Source organism: Pelobates fuscus, chromosome 2 (assembly GCF_036172605.1).
Source record: "Pelobates fuscus isolate aPelFus1 chromosome 2, aPelFus1.pri, whole genome shotgun sequence".
Taxonomy (NCBI): domain Eukaryota; kingdom Metazoa; phylum Chordata; class Amphibia; order Anura; family Pelobatidae; genus Pelobates; species Pelobates fuscus.
Genome location: NC_086318.1, coordinates 167,024,457 through 167,041,914, shown reverse-complemented (window position 1 = coordinate 167,041,914; position 17,458 = coordinate 167,024,457). Strand labels below are relative to the sequence as shown.

General features: G+C 39.7%; 1 protein-coding gene across 3 annotated transcripts in view; it reads right to left on the bottom strand.

Moving 5' to 3' along the window:
• Window positions 1–17,458, bottom strand: part of MLIP (muscular LMNA interacting protein) — a 427,685-nt gene that overhangs the window by 311,890 nt on the left and 98,337 nt on the right. The window lies entirely within an intron of this gene.

Here is a 17,458-nt window from a genome sequence, read left to right as displayed (position 1 = left end):
CTCTATACGCTCTCTCATTGGGCAAACTTAGATGGACGTCGTGCGTCGTACGTTCTTCCGGGCATGCTTGTACTTCCGTGTTCCAACGGTGGAACGCATGACGTCGCGTATATTCCTGCGTTCCAACCGTGGAACGCATATGGCAGGAAACACTAAGAGATTAGGACAGTAATGAGCGGAGAAAAAAAAACGCCCACTGATGGCCCGAGCTCGTAGAAGAGAGACCTGTATACTCATGATCAATCAGCATGTATATAATAACAATATAAAAAAAGAATATACATAATGATAATATAAACAAAGGGGAAATCAGAACATAATAAATAGATATATCTGCGGATCTAAAGGAGACTCAAAACTCTGTTCGAAATATAAGATGAGTGGTGCCACTCTATCATCTCTATCTATTTCATTCTATTTTCATTGTATTTCTATTTTTCATCTTTTTATGAGATGATAGAGTGGCACCACTCATCTTATATTTCGAACAGAGTTTTGAGTCTCCTTTAGATCCGCAGATATATCTATTTATTATGTTCTGATTTCCCCTTTGTGGGCAGATGAGCAGGAACTGCTCAAGGCGAGAGACGGAGGGGCGGATGGTTGAGAGGGGGCAAGGAGGACAGCAGTGGTTAACATGGCTGAAGATGCTGGACCAGGAGGAGAATGGCGGCTTTGAGTTTGTGTGCTGCTTGTACTCATGTGTTGATCCCATAGGCATTTGTGATGTGCGATCATGTTCCTTCGCAAAGCAGTTGTACCTAGGTGGGTGTTGGACTTCCCACGACTCAGTTTCTTTTGGCACAGGTTGCAAATGGCATCGCTGTTGTCAGAGGCAGACACACAAAAAAAATGTCACACTGCTGAGCTCTGCAATGACGGCATTCTGGTGGTGGCAACAGCATGCGTTGATTGGCGTGGTGTTTGGCTGACTCCGGGTGCCGATGCATGCTGTCTGGCTGTGCCACTAGCTCCTTGCGACGACCTCCCTGCTTCCAACTCGTCTCCTCCTCCTCTCTGTCTCCCAATCTGAACTTTCCCCCTGTTCTTCTTCTCTTCTAGCGGGCACCCACGTGACATCCACGGACGCATTGTCATCATCAACCGCTTCACTTGTATCTGAAAACTCAGCAAAGGAAGCAGCAGCGGGTACAACATCATCATCATCACACCGTTGTCAGGGTACCTGAGGTCTCTACCTCCAAGAGAGGTAGAGACTTAGACGTTTATCCGTCCGGATGCCATGTTTCTCCTGTTCCTCGCGGTCGACCCGTTCACATAGACGCCGGCCGCGAGGGAGTTACTTCCTTATCTAGCATGGTGCCCGGAGACCGACGTCATGACGCCAATCCGGAACGACCTGTCACTCAATCCGTTGGAGACCAATCAGGACTCGTCGGAGGCGTGTCTATCCTCTCTAGCCAGGGTATTTAAACATACTTCGCCCTGTTGCTCATTGCCCTGTCGTGGTTCTAGCCTGTCTAGTCACACAGTGCTCTGGTGTTTTTCAGTTATCCTTTTGGTTACGACCCGGCTTGTTTGACTTACTCTGTTTACCTCTGTTATCCTTGACCCAGCTTGTTACTCGCTTACCTGTCCTCTCGTTCCCTCGACCTCGGCTTGCCTCTGCTCCAATTTTAGTCCATCCTGATACGACTTTGCCGTTTCTACTCGAGGTCGATGCCTCTGAGACAGGAGTAGGTGCGGTTCTGTCACAAAGGTTAGGGGTAGATAAACCACTTCACCCGTGTAGTTTTTTTTCCAGGAAACTTTCTGGTCCTGAGAGCAGATATGACATCAGAGACAGGGAACTGTTAGCGGTCATTAAAGCCTTAAAGGAGTGGAGACATTTATTGGAGGGGACCTTACACCCTATTACTATTTTGACGGACCACAAAAACTTGTCCTATATTGGGGAGGCCAAGCGTCTGTCTTCTAGGCAAGCGCGTTGGTCCTTATTCCTGACTCACTTTAATTATGTGCTGACTTACAGACCTGGTTCTAAGAACTCTAAAGCCGATGCTTTATCTCGCCAATATGAACCTTCTACTATACCGGAACCGGTTCTTTCTTCTATAGTTCCGAAATGCAATATTGTTGCTAATACGAATCTCAGGATTCACTCCCCGTTACTGGCCAAGATCATTAAGCTGCAACATCTAGCACCTAAACAGACTCCTGCGGGTCGACATTTCGTTCCTCCTGCTCTTCAACTGGAACTGTTGCAGTGTCTCCATAACAGCAAGATGGCGGGACATCCTGGTATTCGCAAAACATTTGCTTTGATCTCCAAAGACTTCTGGTGGCCTGCTTTACGTAAAGATACTAAAGATTTCATCGCTGCTTGTGAGGTTTGTACTAAAACCAAACAACCCCATACACTCCCTTGTGGACTCCTGCATCCCTTAGAGGTTCCAGAGAAACCATGGTCCTGTTTGGCCATGGACTTTATTGTCGATCTACCTATCTCTAAAAAACAGACTGTTATTCTCACCGTGGTTGACAGATTCACTAAGATGGCTCACTTCATTCCTCTGCCTAAACTACCGTCTTCTCCCGAATTGGCAGAGATATTCGCTAGGGAGATTTTTCGTCTACATGGGATACCCTCCCAAATTGTATCTGACAGAGGCTCTCAATTTATTTCCCGATTTTGGAGGGCCTTCTGTTCACAACTAGGTATCAAGTTGAACTTTTCTTCTGCCTATCATCCTCAGTCTAACGGAGCTGCTGAACGTACCAACCAGAAAATTTAACAATATTTACGATGTTTTGTTTCCGAACACCAGGACGATTGGGTCGGTTTGATTCCTTGGGCGGAGTTTGCACACAACAATCTCGTCTGCGATTCTACTCATTCAAGCCCCTTCTTCATGAATTATGGCTTTCATCCGTCTATTCTTCCTTCGGCTTCTCCTTCCCAGGGGGTGCCGTCGGTTGATGTTCATGTGGCCAATTTGAGGAAGTTGTGGGACCAAACTCGACAAATCCTTATGCACAACTCTATGCTGGTTAAGAAACACGCTGATAAACGTAGAAGGGCGGCTCCGGTCTTTGTTCCAGGTGATAGGGTATGGCTGAGCACAAGGAACATCCGTTTAAAAGTGCCCTCCATGAAGTTCGCTCCCCGTTATATTGGTCCTTACATATCTGGTCGATTGGAAGGGTTATGGTCCTGAAGAGAGGAGTTGGGTACCTCAAGAAGATTTTCATGCTCCTCGTCTCCGCAGGGCGTATCACTCCCGCTTCCCATCTCGTCCCGGTTCCTTCCGCCCGGTGGGCGTATCTGAGAGGGGGGGTACTGTCAGGGTACCTGAGGTCTCTACCTCCGAGAGAGGTAGAGACTTAGACGTTTATCCGTCCGGACGCCATGTTTCTCCTGTTCCTCGCGGTCGACCCGTTCACATAGACGCCGGCCGCGAGGGAGTTACTTCCTTATGTAGCATGGTGCCCGGAGACCGACGTCATGACGCCAATCCGGAACGACCTGTCACTCAATCCGTTGGAGACCAATCAGGACTTGTCGGAGGCGTGTCTATCCTCTCTAGCCAGGGTATTTAAACATACTTCGCCCTGTTGCTCATTGCCCTGTCGTGGTTCTAGCCTGTCTAGTCACACAGTGATCTGGTGTTTTTCAGTTATCCTTTTGGTTACGACCCGGCTTGTTTGACTTACTCTGTTTACCTCTGTTATCCTTGACCCGGCTTGTTACTCGCTTACCTGTCCTCTCGTTCCCTCGACCTCGGCTTGTCTCTGACCATTCTCTATACTCTATGTACGTTAGTCCGGCCATTCTAAGGTCCGGTATACGTACCCTGTACCTGTTTGTACTTTGCGTGTTGGATCCCTGACCCGATCCTGACAACCGTACATCCATGTGTGTAATGCTGCCTGACTGAGACCTATCCCTGTTATCTACATCCTCTGGCAATAATGGTTGCGCATCACTCATTTCACTCATTTAAGTTAATTTAAGTCACTCATTTAAGTTAAAATAAATAAGGTAGCTTATCCAATCACAGAAAATATATATATGATACTTTCTCATTAAGGCCCAAAGGGGCCAGGATATTAAGTTCTCAAATCCAGAATCACAGAAAAGATATATATGATAATTTCTCATTAAGGCCCAAAGGGGCCAAGGTGTTAAGTTCTCGAATCCAGAATGCCTCTTTTCGTAATAGTGCTGTGGATCGATTTCCTCCTCTTCTAGATAGTGGAATATGATTGATGGCAATGCACAAGTGATGTCAAAGGATGTTTCTGTTCAAGGAAGTGACGTGCCACCGGTTTGTCAGTATAGCCATCTCTAATTGCCGTACATATACTCGAGCGGTGCCCCCTTATTCTTTCACATAGTTGTGTGTCTGTTTTCCCAACGTAGTTTAATCCACAGGGATATGACAATTTGTAAATGACATCGTCAGTTTTACAGGAGATACGATGTCGAATCAAGTATTTCTTCTGAGAATGTGGATGAACAAAAGACTTTGTGGGAATCAGGTGCCCACACGTGACACATCCTAAACAGCGAAAACATCCCGGATTGAGAAATGTATTCTGATCCCGCAGATAGCTCTGTTCTGGGTCAGTGCGGACTAACAAGTCTCGCAAATTTCTCTCCCTTTTGTAACAAATCATTGGATTTTTAGAGAAAGCTGTTGGTAGAGTTGGATCTCCCGTCAGGATATTCCAGTTCTTCTTCACAGCTTGAACCAATTTGGTGCTAGCCGAGTTGAACTTCATAGGGAAAGTCAATCTAGGTGCCTTTGGTTGTTGCTGGGTGCTCGTAGTATTCTCAATCTCCAATCTTGCTTTGCATAGCGCTGTGTCAATTGTATGGCGATTATATCCCCTCATGAGGAATTTATTGTACATAATTTCTACTTGATTCTCAGCACGTTCGGCCCGGGAATTATTCCGAAAAACTCGAAGAAACTGGGTGTATGGTAACGATTTTTTGCTGTGTTCAGGGTGCGCACTTGAAAAATGGAGTATGGTATTTCTGTCCGTGGATTTAGAGTAAAGTTGATACTCAATTCTGCCCTTCTCAATGAAAATCTCCAAATCTAAATACTGTACAATTGTATAGTTGATATTGGCCGTGACTTTAATAGGACAAGGCAAATCATTGATGTCCTTCACAAACTGCTCGGCCTCCATAGTCGAACCCTTCCAAAGGATTAGAATATCGTCAATGAAGCGTACATACTGGCCTCCATAGTCGAACCCTTCCAAAGGTTTAGAATATCGTCAATGAAGCGTACATACTGTAAATTTTTGTATGTATTTCACCCTATAGAATAAAAGGTTTTTACTTTTGACAACTGAAAGTCCTTGAGTGCTGGCTTTTTTCTAAACGCTATACATTTGTGCAGCCGAGCACCGGGCAGACACTTGTGGAAGGCTGGAGTGCAACTCCTATCATTTTTTGTATGTATATATGTATACACAACTCTGGCAAGTTTTGCAAAAACATGACATACCTCTCAAAAACATGACACTCTGTGATTGGTTAGTTTATACAGGCCTTTCATATCTCCAATACTTACTCTGCATGGAGCTCTTTGTCAGTTTTTCTTTTTTTTTTTCCAGAATTTTATTATTTACAAACAGGGTAATTTTCATCAAGCCATAATTGTTGTTTATTTTATTTATTATTTTTTTGGGGGGTGTTGGATTTCTTTTTACTGGGCGTGGGGAGGGCAGAAAAAGAAGATTTTCAGTCATTTCATGTCAGTACTCTTTTATTTGTATGTATTTTTTTCTACAGAATTGATTAATTTCTTTCTAAAACCATTGGCTGAGCTACATAGCAGTCAGAATCCAGCCTTTGATGTATGCTATTAAATATGATGGCTCTTTGAACTGACTTCTGAAAGTAACAGAATTCAGCAGCAGTGCAGTTTTTTTATACCCCCTGGTAAATAAACAAAGTTTATTTTATTTAATACTGCATCCTTTTTGCCATATACATACTCATAAGCCAAGGAAGTATTTATTTTGTTCTTGTTAATGTTGCATTGGAGGGGATTACACAGTTTACACAAACTTTTCTACACACAGACATAACAAAATATTGGACATTAATGCATCAGTTTAACTACTGAAAATAATTAATTAATTTTTTTAATCACTTTTTGACACGGCATAGCAGTAGCTTTAGATTCAGTAATCAAAGTGTTTTTTGTTCCCACTAGAGATGCTCTTTGAGAAATAATATAATAATTATGGTGAAATTTCTGCACGCTTGCTTTTTAGTGTGTGTCTTTTATCTATTTTCAATTTAAATATAATTACATATTTTGCCTGAAGAAGAGATCTGAGTGATCCTGAAAGTTTTACTCTCTATCTATGTAAGTTATTGAGCAAACACATCATCTCCAGTTTACTTGTCTTCTTAGCTAAACTATGTCCTAGAGAGTTAATCATGTTGATACTAATGTTTTCAATTTTTTTCTTCTATTGCTTGTATGTTATATGTGTGTTCTCTCAGGTTGTAGTTATGGCATTGCCAAGCCAAGAAAATGATATCTATGAGGTTACGTCTTAAAGGTAAAAAAACACACCCTTTGAGAACATATTTGTTTAATTTAGGCCCTGTCAGATCCATTTTCAAATATCATTGGTGAGATGAATTAGCTTATTGAAATAATTATTGGGGGGGGGGGGGGGGTATATCTCTACAGTGTAACCCTCGACAGTGGAATAAACACATGGATGTGGAATGACTGTGGACTGCAACCTCACAATTTTAAACTGTGGACTACACCAGCAGGAGGTGTGTTGGAATGCCTGGGGTACTGCAATAGTGAGGCAATGTCTTTGCACTTTATAGATATGTGCTTGGCAGGTTGGTCACAGTTAAAATGTTCTCTAGGCCCGTACTGGGTCACTGGAATAGTTCCTGGTGGACTGCAGTATCTAAGACCAACCAGGTCACCAGACTATGATAAGTATGTATGAGATCCGTGGAGGAGTTTTTAAGTGACCAAAGAGTGAAACAAGACAGTGTGCATGGTGTTCATAACACACTATTTGTCATGCAGTGAAGGCTCATCCATAGTAGGCAGTGCCCCATGAATTTTTATGTGGAGAAAAAAAAACATTTGCAGTAGTTTAGAAACACTAAAATGTATTTACTGTAGGGGAAGGTGGTAAGCCAACAGAAATGGGGAACAAATTGCTTCTTTAAATCTGTAATAGGTTTCAGTTCTGTGGGACTTCCTCACAGTTGTAGCTGTTTGGAGAAGCTTACTTGAGGACATCTTGTCATGCCAAAAAGGGGTCTGGTTTGCCCTGTTTCAGCAGGTTTTGCACATGCATAGTGTCTTTTAAGAAGGAATTTCCTCTGAGCTGCCATTCAGTCAGCAGAGCCAGCTGCTTATGAGGGGAAGCATTATATTGTCCTCTCTACTCAGGGACTGTCATTGGTTGAAAACACCTGCGGGTGGGGTTATTGTGCCCACAGGAAATAGAAGCAAGAAGTAAGCAACATAGTAAGTAACATAGAAAGAACATGGATGCAGCAGCTCCTGGCCCCTGCCTAATGTATGTGTATAATATATTGTTTTCTCCTCCAATAGTTGTAGTGACTGTTTGATGGCTGATTAAGCAATGACATTTACTCAAATGTATAAATAATATATATAAAGCAATGGAAGCCCAAGAGTGACAAGGATAGGATGACATTTCTGGCACAGAGCACTGTGCTGCCTGTCACTAATAGTTTTAAAATCTCCTACTGCATACACTCACCATCTTCTTTAAAGTGTTCAGTCACTCTACAGCTGATACCTGAGACATTCATACTGTGGCTAGTTGAAAAAATTTGAAACTTCAAACCTCAGGACTGGGGCTGTGACTCTAAGGACTGATCTGATTCAGATTTCAGTCTGTTTTAATCTGTAATGATTTCTGCTGCTGTTAACAATGACAGCTATATCTTGGCTCTATATTACCACTGCGTATTAATTATTTTGCCAGCTGCAAAGGTAATAAGGTTTAACCAAGTGTACACTGTGTGCTAAGAGCTAATAGTGAGTCAAGAGTACCTGACATGGTTGGACTCAATTAACATCTTGATTTTTTTTAACTATGTGCACACTATATGCTGATAGCTAATAGCTGACTTGTTTAAATCCGCAGCAATATTTAATAGAAAGCTGAAGTTATCATAGAAGTTGCACTACTGAAGATGAGATCATGTAAGGGAGAGCTAAAAGAGGGCTAGGAATATAAACAGGCAGGGAGCTAAAGCATTTCACAAGGACTTATAGTTTCTTTCTATTGCAGTTCTGTCACAGTGATCCTGGCTGTGTGGGATAGTAATTCGTTTATCTATACTGTGTCATGCTCTATTGTGCTACATAGTTTTCTAGAATGAAAAAAAACTAAAGTCCATCAAGTTCAACCCTGAAGCCCATTCTTATATGCTGCTGATCCAAGAGAAGGCAAAAAAATCCAATTGAAGCCATTTACTATTATGCCACCAAAAGGGAAGAAAATTCCTTCTTGACTCCATAATCCGATTTCTCCATGAATCAACAACATGTTTGCATGTATATCAATATTCTTGAATATTTTGTTTACACAAAAAAATCATCCGAGCCTTTTTTTAAAGTATCTAAAAAAAATCTAATAATACAACCTCTTTGGGTATAGAATACCATATCTTTATTGATCTTACCGTAAAGAATTCCTGCTAATGAACAGGTCAGCACATTGCGTTTTGTACTGACGTGTATATATTTGTATGTTGCTATATCCCTACTTCTAAAGAAAACACATTGAGTTTTTCTAGCCTTTCATCCTAACTAATGTTTTCCATCCACTTAATAGTTTTGTAGCTCACCTCTGCACGTTTTCTGTTTCTGCAATTTCAACGCATATTCAAGGTGGAGTCTTAACAGTGATCCATAAAGAGGCAAAATTATAGAGAGCTAATGGAGTAACTGACATGTTTCAAAACTGAAGCAATATTTAATTGAAAGCTAAAGTTATCATAGCAGGAGCACTACAGAAGATGAGATCATGGAAGGAAGATAAAAGAATCCTGAAATAAAAGAATAAAAGAATAAAAGAAAAATGAAGAAGAGTGATCTGGATTTATCTTCACTAAGCTACCTAATACGCGTGGGTGAATGCCATCTGGCCCTCGGGCTTTGTTTCCATTAACTTTATTTAATTACACATTATCCTTTGCTAACCAATCACATGTTTGCTGTAAGACTTTTGTAACAGGGATTTGAAAATCTACAGCAATACATTCTTTTGCCTTGTTCTGATCCTCCTTGATTAACACACCCATCTCAGATTCCAATAGACTAATACTAACTCTTAACCTTTTTGGCATTAATGTATTAATTTAAAAAAACTTTTGAAGTTAGTCTTGCTCTCTTTGGCTCTGAGTTTTTAATTTTCAATGTTAGCCTATCTACCTTTTTACAAGCCCCATTGGCATGTTTATATTTGTTATAAGATGTTCTGACTTTTTTAGTCTTTTATTATTTGACTGACCCTTTTTACTAACACACATTGGATTTAATGTGCTTCTTTTATATTTATTTCCTAATGGCATGTTTTGAAAAATGCACTTTTGTATTTTTGTAATAATTTTAAAGACCTTGCATTTATCCTCTGTACTTTTGTCAGCAAATAGTTCCTGCCCGTCAATTTGTTGGAAAGTCCTGTAGAAATTAGCCTTTTTAAATTAAGAGGTTTTTGTGCAGCTCATACAAATGTTTTTTGTTTGTTTTTTTGTTAATGTTAAATGACACCATATCATGGTCACTATTTCCCAAGTACCCCCTTTTTCAAATGTTTGATAATAGCTGAACATTATTAGTCATGACAAAATCCAAACATCTATTTTAGTTGGTGCTGCTACTACTTTTGGCATGAAAGTCTAATTTATCAGATTCAAAAACATGTTTTCATTAACTGTACTACTATTCTCTCTGGCCCAATCAGTGTCTGTATAATTAAAATCTCCAATGATTAACTAATTACCCAGATGTGCAGCCTTATTAACGTAAGATAGTAGTTGCTCTTCTCCATCAGTATAAATGTGAGGGGGCTTGTAACATATTCCTCTTTCATCCTATGTATATTTCTACTCATAAAGCTGCCACATCCTCACCTGTATCATCATATGCAATTTCTCCTTATTTTACTCAGCTCAACCTGTTGTTTAGGTATTGTAACAAACGCTGGTATTTCATATACCCGTTCGTTCGGTTCCTCCCAAAGTGCTAGGTACTTATTATAGTTCGCAGTTTAGGGGACTGATTTGTACGTTTTCCAGAATCAAGATGCAGCATACAAGTACATCCAGCGGTTCATCAGACGTATACCCAAACATCAGCCTAGATTAGATGAAGGGTACAACAGGAAAGTCTTTATTCAGGCCATACGGCAGTCTTTTTTGCAATTCAGGGATACAGTATACATGCCCACAAACACTCCCACAACACGCCCACAAAATGGATACAAATTCCAGTGTCAGCATGACTTGACATAAAAGGTAAAATATAAAAAACACATAAAAAGATACATAAAACATATCGGAACCCCCATAAATATTACATCCCCTGCTATCTTGGATCTGAGCGCCCAAGCTGTCCGAATAGTGCTCAGATCTCACGAACACAGTCGAATTGCCACCGGAGCAAAGTTTTGATTGACTACACGAGGCATCAGCCAAAATTAGTTCCAGGGATTCAATGGTAGCGGGCGGTTACTTTGGGGAGTTCCACATGAATGAGTTACCCAACACATAATCTGGCTTGTTGGTAGCATTTGCTTGTATGGTGCATACAAATAAACCTACTGAATGGCGCTCTCCTGACCTGTGTGGATAAGAAGCAGGTGTTCATGAAAGTTCAGCGGTGTTCGGGAGTAACATTGTCCGATTGCAGTCCCATGCATTCGACCACCGAACACCGTTGCCTGAATTCTTGCAAACAAAATGGCTGACAACTCAGTTCCCCCGTGTGCGTGGATATGAATGGCGGCCACCCAGCCGAACAATTAGAACCCTCGATGACTCAGGAGAGGTCAATATTGGTTAACAAGCGGTGGTCCACAGTTCGTGAGTTTGTTCGGTTCCCGAACAGTACAAATAAACCCCACGAACCAAGTCTTTTTAGAGGTCCTTTCAAGGCCCATAATTCATGTGGCTGTCGGTGCTTAGTGGGCACAAGCCAGCCACGCTCTGCCCCGTAGCCAGCGTTTCAGCTGGGTTAGCTCACTTGTAGTCCGGCTCATGGAGAAGGGAACAAGTAGGGCAGTGGCCAACTGTGCTCTGTCCGGAGACCAGCTCTTCTGCTGCGAGGGTGTTAGTGGAGACCGCACTCCCACAAACACTCCCACAACATAAAATGGTTACAAATACCGGTGTCAGCATGACTCGGCCTAAAAGACAAAATATAAAAACACATAACAAGATACATAAAACATACAGGAACCCCCATAAATATTACATCCCTGGATTTCTTGGATCTGAGTTGTCTGAACAGCGCTCAGATCCCATGAACACAGCCGAATTGCCACCAGGGTAAAGTGTCGATTGACCGTAAATAAGGCGTCTGCCAAAATTAGTTCCAGGGATTCATTGGTCACGGCTGGTCACTTTCGGGAGTTACCGAACACATCCTCTGACTTGTTGAAAGCATTTGTTCGTATGGTTCATACAAATAAACCTACTGAACGGCGCTCTCCTGACCTGTGGATCAGAAGCAGGCCTTCGTCAAAGTTCTGCAGTGTCCGATTGTAGTTCCATGAACTCGATGACCGAACACCGCTGCCTGCATTCTTGCAAACAAGATGACAGCTAACTCAGTTCCCACGTGTTCGTGCATACGAACGGCGGCCATCAAGCCGAACAATTAGAACCCTCGATGATTGAGGTGTCAGGAGAGGTCAATATGGGTTAACAAGCACAGAGGTGGTCCACAGTTTGTGAGTCTGTTAGGTTCCCGAACAGTACAAATAAACCCCATGAAACAAGTCTTTTTACAGGTCCTTTCCATGGCCCATAGTCCTGGGGCAGGAGGCTAGCTAGCAGGCTACTCCAGGAGCTTATGTCGAAGGCCAGTTCATCACAGGTATCTCTTTTGTCTACCCAACTCTGTGTATTGTTTAGGTATCTTTGTATTGTGCGCAGCTGTGTATTATATCTCTGTATATCTTGGTTCTCAGCTCTGTGTGTGGTATGATTATTTCTGTATTGTACTCTATGTATTATATAAATATCTTTATGTTGTGCTCAACTTGTTTTATTGTATGCACATATCTGTATTATGCTCAGTTCTCTGTATTGTATGAGTATCTCTGTACTGTATAGGGAGGCGTACAATTCTGGGGAAGGAGTCTGGCACCCCACCATCTTAAAATTTACCTTGCTGTCACTTTGTCATTGCTTGCAATGAAGTAATAAGCATGAAAGTCTCATTTATCAGATTCAAAAACATGTTTCCCTTAAAGCACCACTCCATACCCCAAACGTAATTTAGCCATCATCCGCCCTTCCTAACAGACCTCAGACCAGCTTCAGCAGGTCACATGCAATGGTGCATGTAAGGACCAAGTCAGAGGCTTCTCGATGAGAAGCCTCTGGTTATTTCGATGTAAAGAGACTGAACGTTTGTAATCTCTTTTAGACTATACTCCCAATGAATACATGCATAAAAATATGCATGCAAAATAAACTGAAAAAAAAATATTTCGGGGGGAGAGTTTGGAAGTGTGAAGTAGTCTTTTAAATGTACTACTCTGAGTCTGTTTCTCATAAGCATTTACAAATCTCTGCAAATGCTCTGTCATGCTGCCCAGGTAATTTTGATAACTAAGTGCCAAAAAAGCTAACTATTTTGTATAGCCCCAGGCTATACATTGCCTGCTCTCTCCTGAACCATGGGATATTTACGGCTTCATATAACTGTTGCAGAATGACAGTAGTAGACAATTCAGAAATATCCTAAGTAGGAAAAACTAGCTAAGACTTTATTTCAGCTTAATTATTCCTGATTCTCAAGGTTTGATGTAAATTTCACCTGCTAGCATGTACTAATTTGTTTTTAATTGTGCTGTTAATCCCCAATTCACAGGTATTATCACAAATACTATCTACAAATATTTCATGATCTGAAAACTTTCCATATATAATTTTAAATAAACTCCATGCATTAATTAAGGACGGAGGCAATCATGTTCTGATCAAAACAAATTAACAACATTAACAACACAACAAAACCTGGAATTTGAGTATATGTCTGTTCAACCATAATTAACCTCTTTTATATTAAGTGCACCCACCCTTATTATAAATAGTTAATATGAATATAATATAACAAATTTGATAAATAAAGAAATGTTATTTTTTTTTTAGTTCTGCATGAAATTTTTACTGTGAATATCATAATTATGTTAGCTGTTATTGCAATAAAATACACATATTTGTATTCAGTTATGTCTCACGAGTAAAACAATACCCTTTATGTACAAGTTTTATTGTGTCTTAGAAAGTTACATTACAGAACATTAAATTATGATGCCTTTGAGACCGTATGGTAGCCCAGGAATAATAACCCCCATGATGGCATACCATTTTTCAAAAGTAGACAACCCAAGGTATTACAAATGGGGTATGTAAAGTCTTTTTTAGTAGTCAGTTAGTCACAAAGTGAGTGTTGATATTTGTGTGGAAAAAATGCAAAAACCAAATATGAATGCTAATTTTGGCCAGTGATTGTGGCTAAGTGGGTACTAAAAAAGACTGGACATAACCCATTTGCATTACCTTGGCTTGTCTACTTTTGCAAATGGCATGCCATCATTTCGGTAATTCTTATTATTGGGCTACCATACAGTCTCAAAGGCAACATAAACAATCTGGCAAATGTAATTGTGAAAAAACTAAAACGCAAGCCTTATATTTGACTCTATAACTTTCGAAAACACCATAGAACCTGTACATGGGGGTACTGTTATACTTGGGAGGCTTCGCTGAACACAAATATTAGTTTTAACCCCTTCAGGACCGGCCTGTTTTTACGATGTTTGTACGTTAAGGACCAGAGCAGTTTTAACACTTTTGTGGTGTTTGTGTTTAGCTGTAATTTTCCGCTCTCTCATTTACGGTTCCCATACAAGTTATATATTGTTTTTTTTCAGGACAAAAGGGGCTTTCTTTACATACCATTATTTGTATTATGTCCAATATTGTATTTAAAAAAAAATAATAAAATATGGTGAAAAATTAAAAAAAAAAACATGTTTTTGGACTTTTACTTGAAAAATCTTTTGCTTATCTACAAAAGCTAATGAAAAAAACTGCTAAATAGATTCAACATTTTGTCCCGAGTTTAAAAACACCCAGTGTTTACATGCTTTATTGCTTTTTTTTGCAAGTTATAGGCCTATAAATACAAGTAGGAAATTGCTGTTTCAATATATATATATTTTAAATGTATCAATAGTGACCTTGTAACACCGTTATCTGTCATAAATCCCCGAAACACACCTAACATGTACATATTTTTTTAAAGTAGACAACCCAGGGTATTCAAAATTGGGTATGTCCAGTTTTTTTTAGTATCCACTTAGTCACAAACACTTGCCAAAGTTAGCATTTATATTTGTTTGTGTGTTAAAAATGCAAGAAACGCTAACTTTGGCCGGTGTTTGTGACTAAGTGGCTACTAAAAAAGGCTGAACATACCCCATTTGCAATACCTTGGGTTGTCTTCTTTTGCAAATGGTATGCCATCATGGGGCTAATTCTCATTCCTTGGCTACCATACGCTCTCAAAGGCAACCTAACCAATCCGACAAATTTCAATAAAAAAAAAGTAAAATCAAGCCTTATATTTGACCCTGTAACTTTCACAAACACTATAAAACCTCTACATGTGGGGTACTGTTATACTCAGGAGACTTCGCTGAACACAAATATTAGTGTATCAGAACAGTAAAATGTATCACAGCAATAATATCCTCAGTGAAAGTGCTGTTTGTGTGTGAAAAATGCAAAAAACTTCACTTTCACTGACAATATCATTGCTGTGATATGTTTTACTGTTTTGAAACACTAATATTTGTGTTCAGCGAAGTCTCCCGAGTAAAACAGTACCCCCATGTACAGGTTTTAGGGTGTCATAGAAAGTTACAGGGTTAAACACAGTGCTAGCAAATTAAATTATCTGGACTTTCGGCCTGGGTTGGCAGGCAGGTCCCTCAAATTGCAATCATTAAAATTACTTAATTAGGTAAAAATATTACATAAATACACATGTAGAATTTTAATATATATACATATTTATATATTTGACGTCTACGTGTATATTTATGAAATTATTTATGTAATTATGTATATGGACATATGTATATTTCGTATTGTTTTTATTTATTTATTTATACATAGATATATATATCATTACATTCTAAGTATATTTTGATATAAATATATATATATATATATATATATATATATCAAAATACTGTTAGAATAAAATTGCATATATAAATATTTTTTTTTAATTATTAAAAACTATTTTTTTTTTGTTATTTATTTTTATTAACATATTATTTGTATTTTATAATAATATATATACCATATATATAGCAATTATATATATTGTATATATTCGTGTGTAATTTAAATATAAGTGTATTTTTATATTAATATACGTATATATAAATATAAAAATACACTTAATATGACATTATATATATGATACATATACATATATTATATATAGATATAATACATGTATATATATCATATGTATTAAGGCCTTTTGGCCTGTAATTGTGGGAGGGGCGTATGACTCACCTTCTACCTACTTAAGGGACACCCCTTACCTGGCTCCATACCGTCCGAGGTCAGCGCTGCATCCGGAATCCACTTCCGGTTCACGGACGGCGCCATCTTGCTTTCGGGAAAACTCTGGGTTTCGTTGGTGTTAGCTGTGTCCAGGAACTCCTTTCAGGTATTTCCTCCCGGCCAGCCACGCACAAAAACCCGGTCTTCATTGTTGATTGAGTCCTCAGGTCTTCAAAAACGTAAGTCCGTCGCCTGGATCACTTCCCACGGCATCGCGATTTTTCACGGCCTTACTTTACGGCCGCACGCTTTACGGCCAAGTCACAGGCGAATTAACCCTCTGGTTTCCGGAAACCTATGTACCGTGTATGTAGCAATCGTATGCATCCTTATTCAGTATTCACAGTATGTTACCATGTTTCTATTTATCCTTATAAAATTTTCTGTACTTGGCAATTATCCTGGTAAATAAGCTTAATTATAGTCTTTTATTAAGTACCTCTGTATATATATTTTCATCTTGATACTTCATCTATTTTATACATACACACACACACAGACTGTATTTTATATACATATGATGTTTAAAGCATATCCTCCCTATTCATGTGTTATAAATTATACTTAAGTGAGGGCTCAGGATATATTATTAAATTGGGATATATTAGTATAACATCCTGTTATACAACAGTTATGGTTAGCCTACATTACGGCTCCTTTTTCTGTCATGCTCGTACAACATACCACAAGCTCAAGGACACGGTCCTATTTTCTAAGAGTATAATGGAGATATGATGTTATTACAACCATGTACACTACGATTACATGGCACTAACTATTCAGGTCATTTCTTATCATACTCATACGAAATACCACGAGTATATAAGAACACGGTCCTACCTTCCACAGAGGGTTTCGGGTTGAATCACACGCATTGGTTCAACCACTCATACGTCACAACATTTTCTGCATAGATTGTCATTTCACATAATTTCACATGGCATTTACAAACTCAGGCCTTTTTCTTGACACACTCAGACGACGTAACACGAGTATTCAAGAACACGGCATATACGTCTCACAAGACTTTCGGTTTTGAATCACACGTTCTGGTTCATACATTCATACGTCACTTTACAGCAACATTTATGATTCTGCATATTGTCATTTTCACATTAAAAAGTCCCTTACATTCCCAGATCAGTTTAGTGACATGCATATCATCTGATCACCTTCCATATATACACATTACACGGCCAATCCCCTGCTGACAGGTATCGGACTCAGCGTAACGCTTGTCACCAAGCATGGGCAGTCATGTCACTATCCTACTCATAGACTTTTTACACCTCCCACACATACTGCTAGAAGCCCTAATCCCAGCCTATACAGATTACACAGGTCTCACGGGATCCATTCTCACTCTATCCCTTTTTAGGTTTATCCAGGTTTTCATACCTGTCGATTCTCAAAACTTTACACATACTACCAGGTACGTAAGCCTGCTCACGTTGTAGTTCACATACGTTTCATTCTTCTAGGCCATAGAGTACTGGCAAGTTAGGGGTATAGGCCCAAATAGGTATCTCCCTTCTTGGCATTTCTGCCTATCGTTTAGTGGTCCGCGAGGCC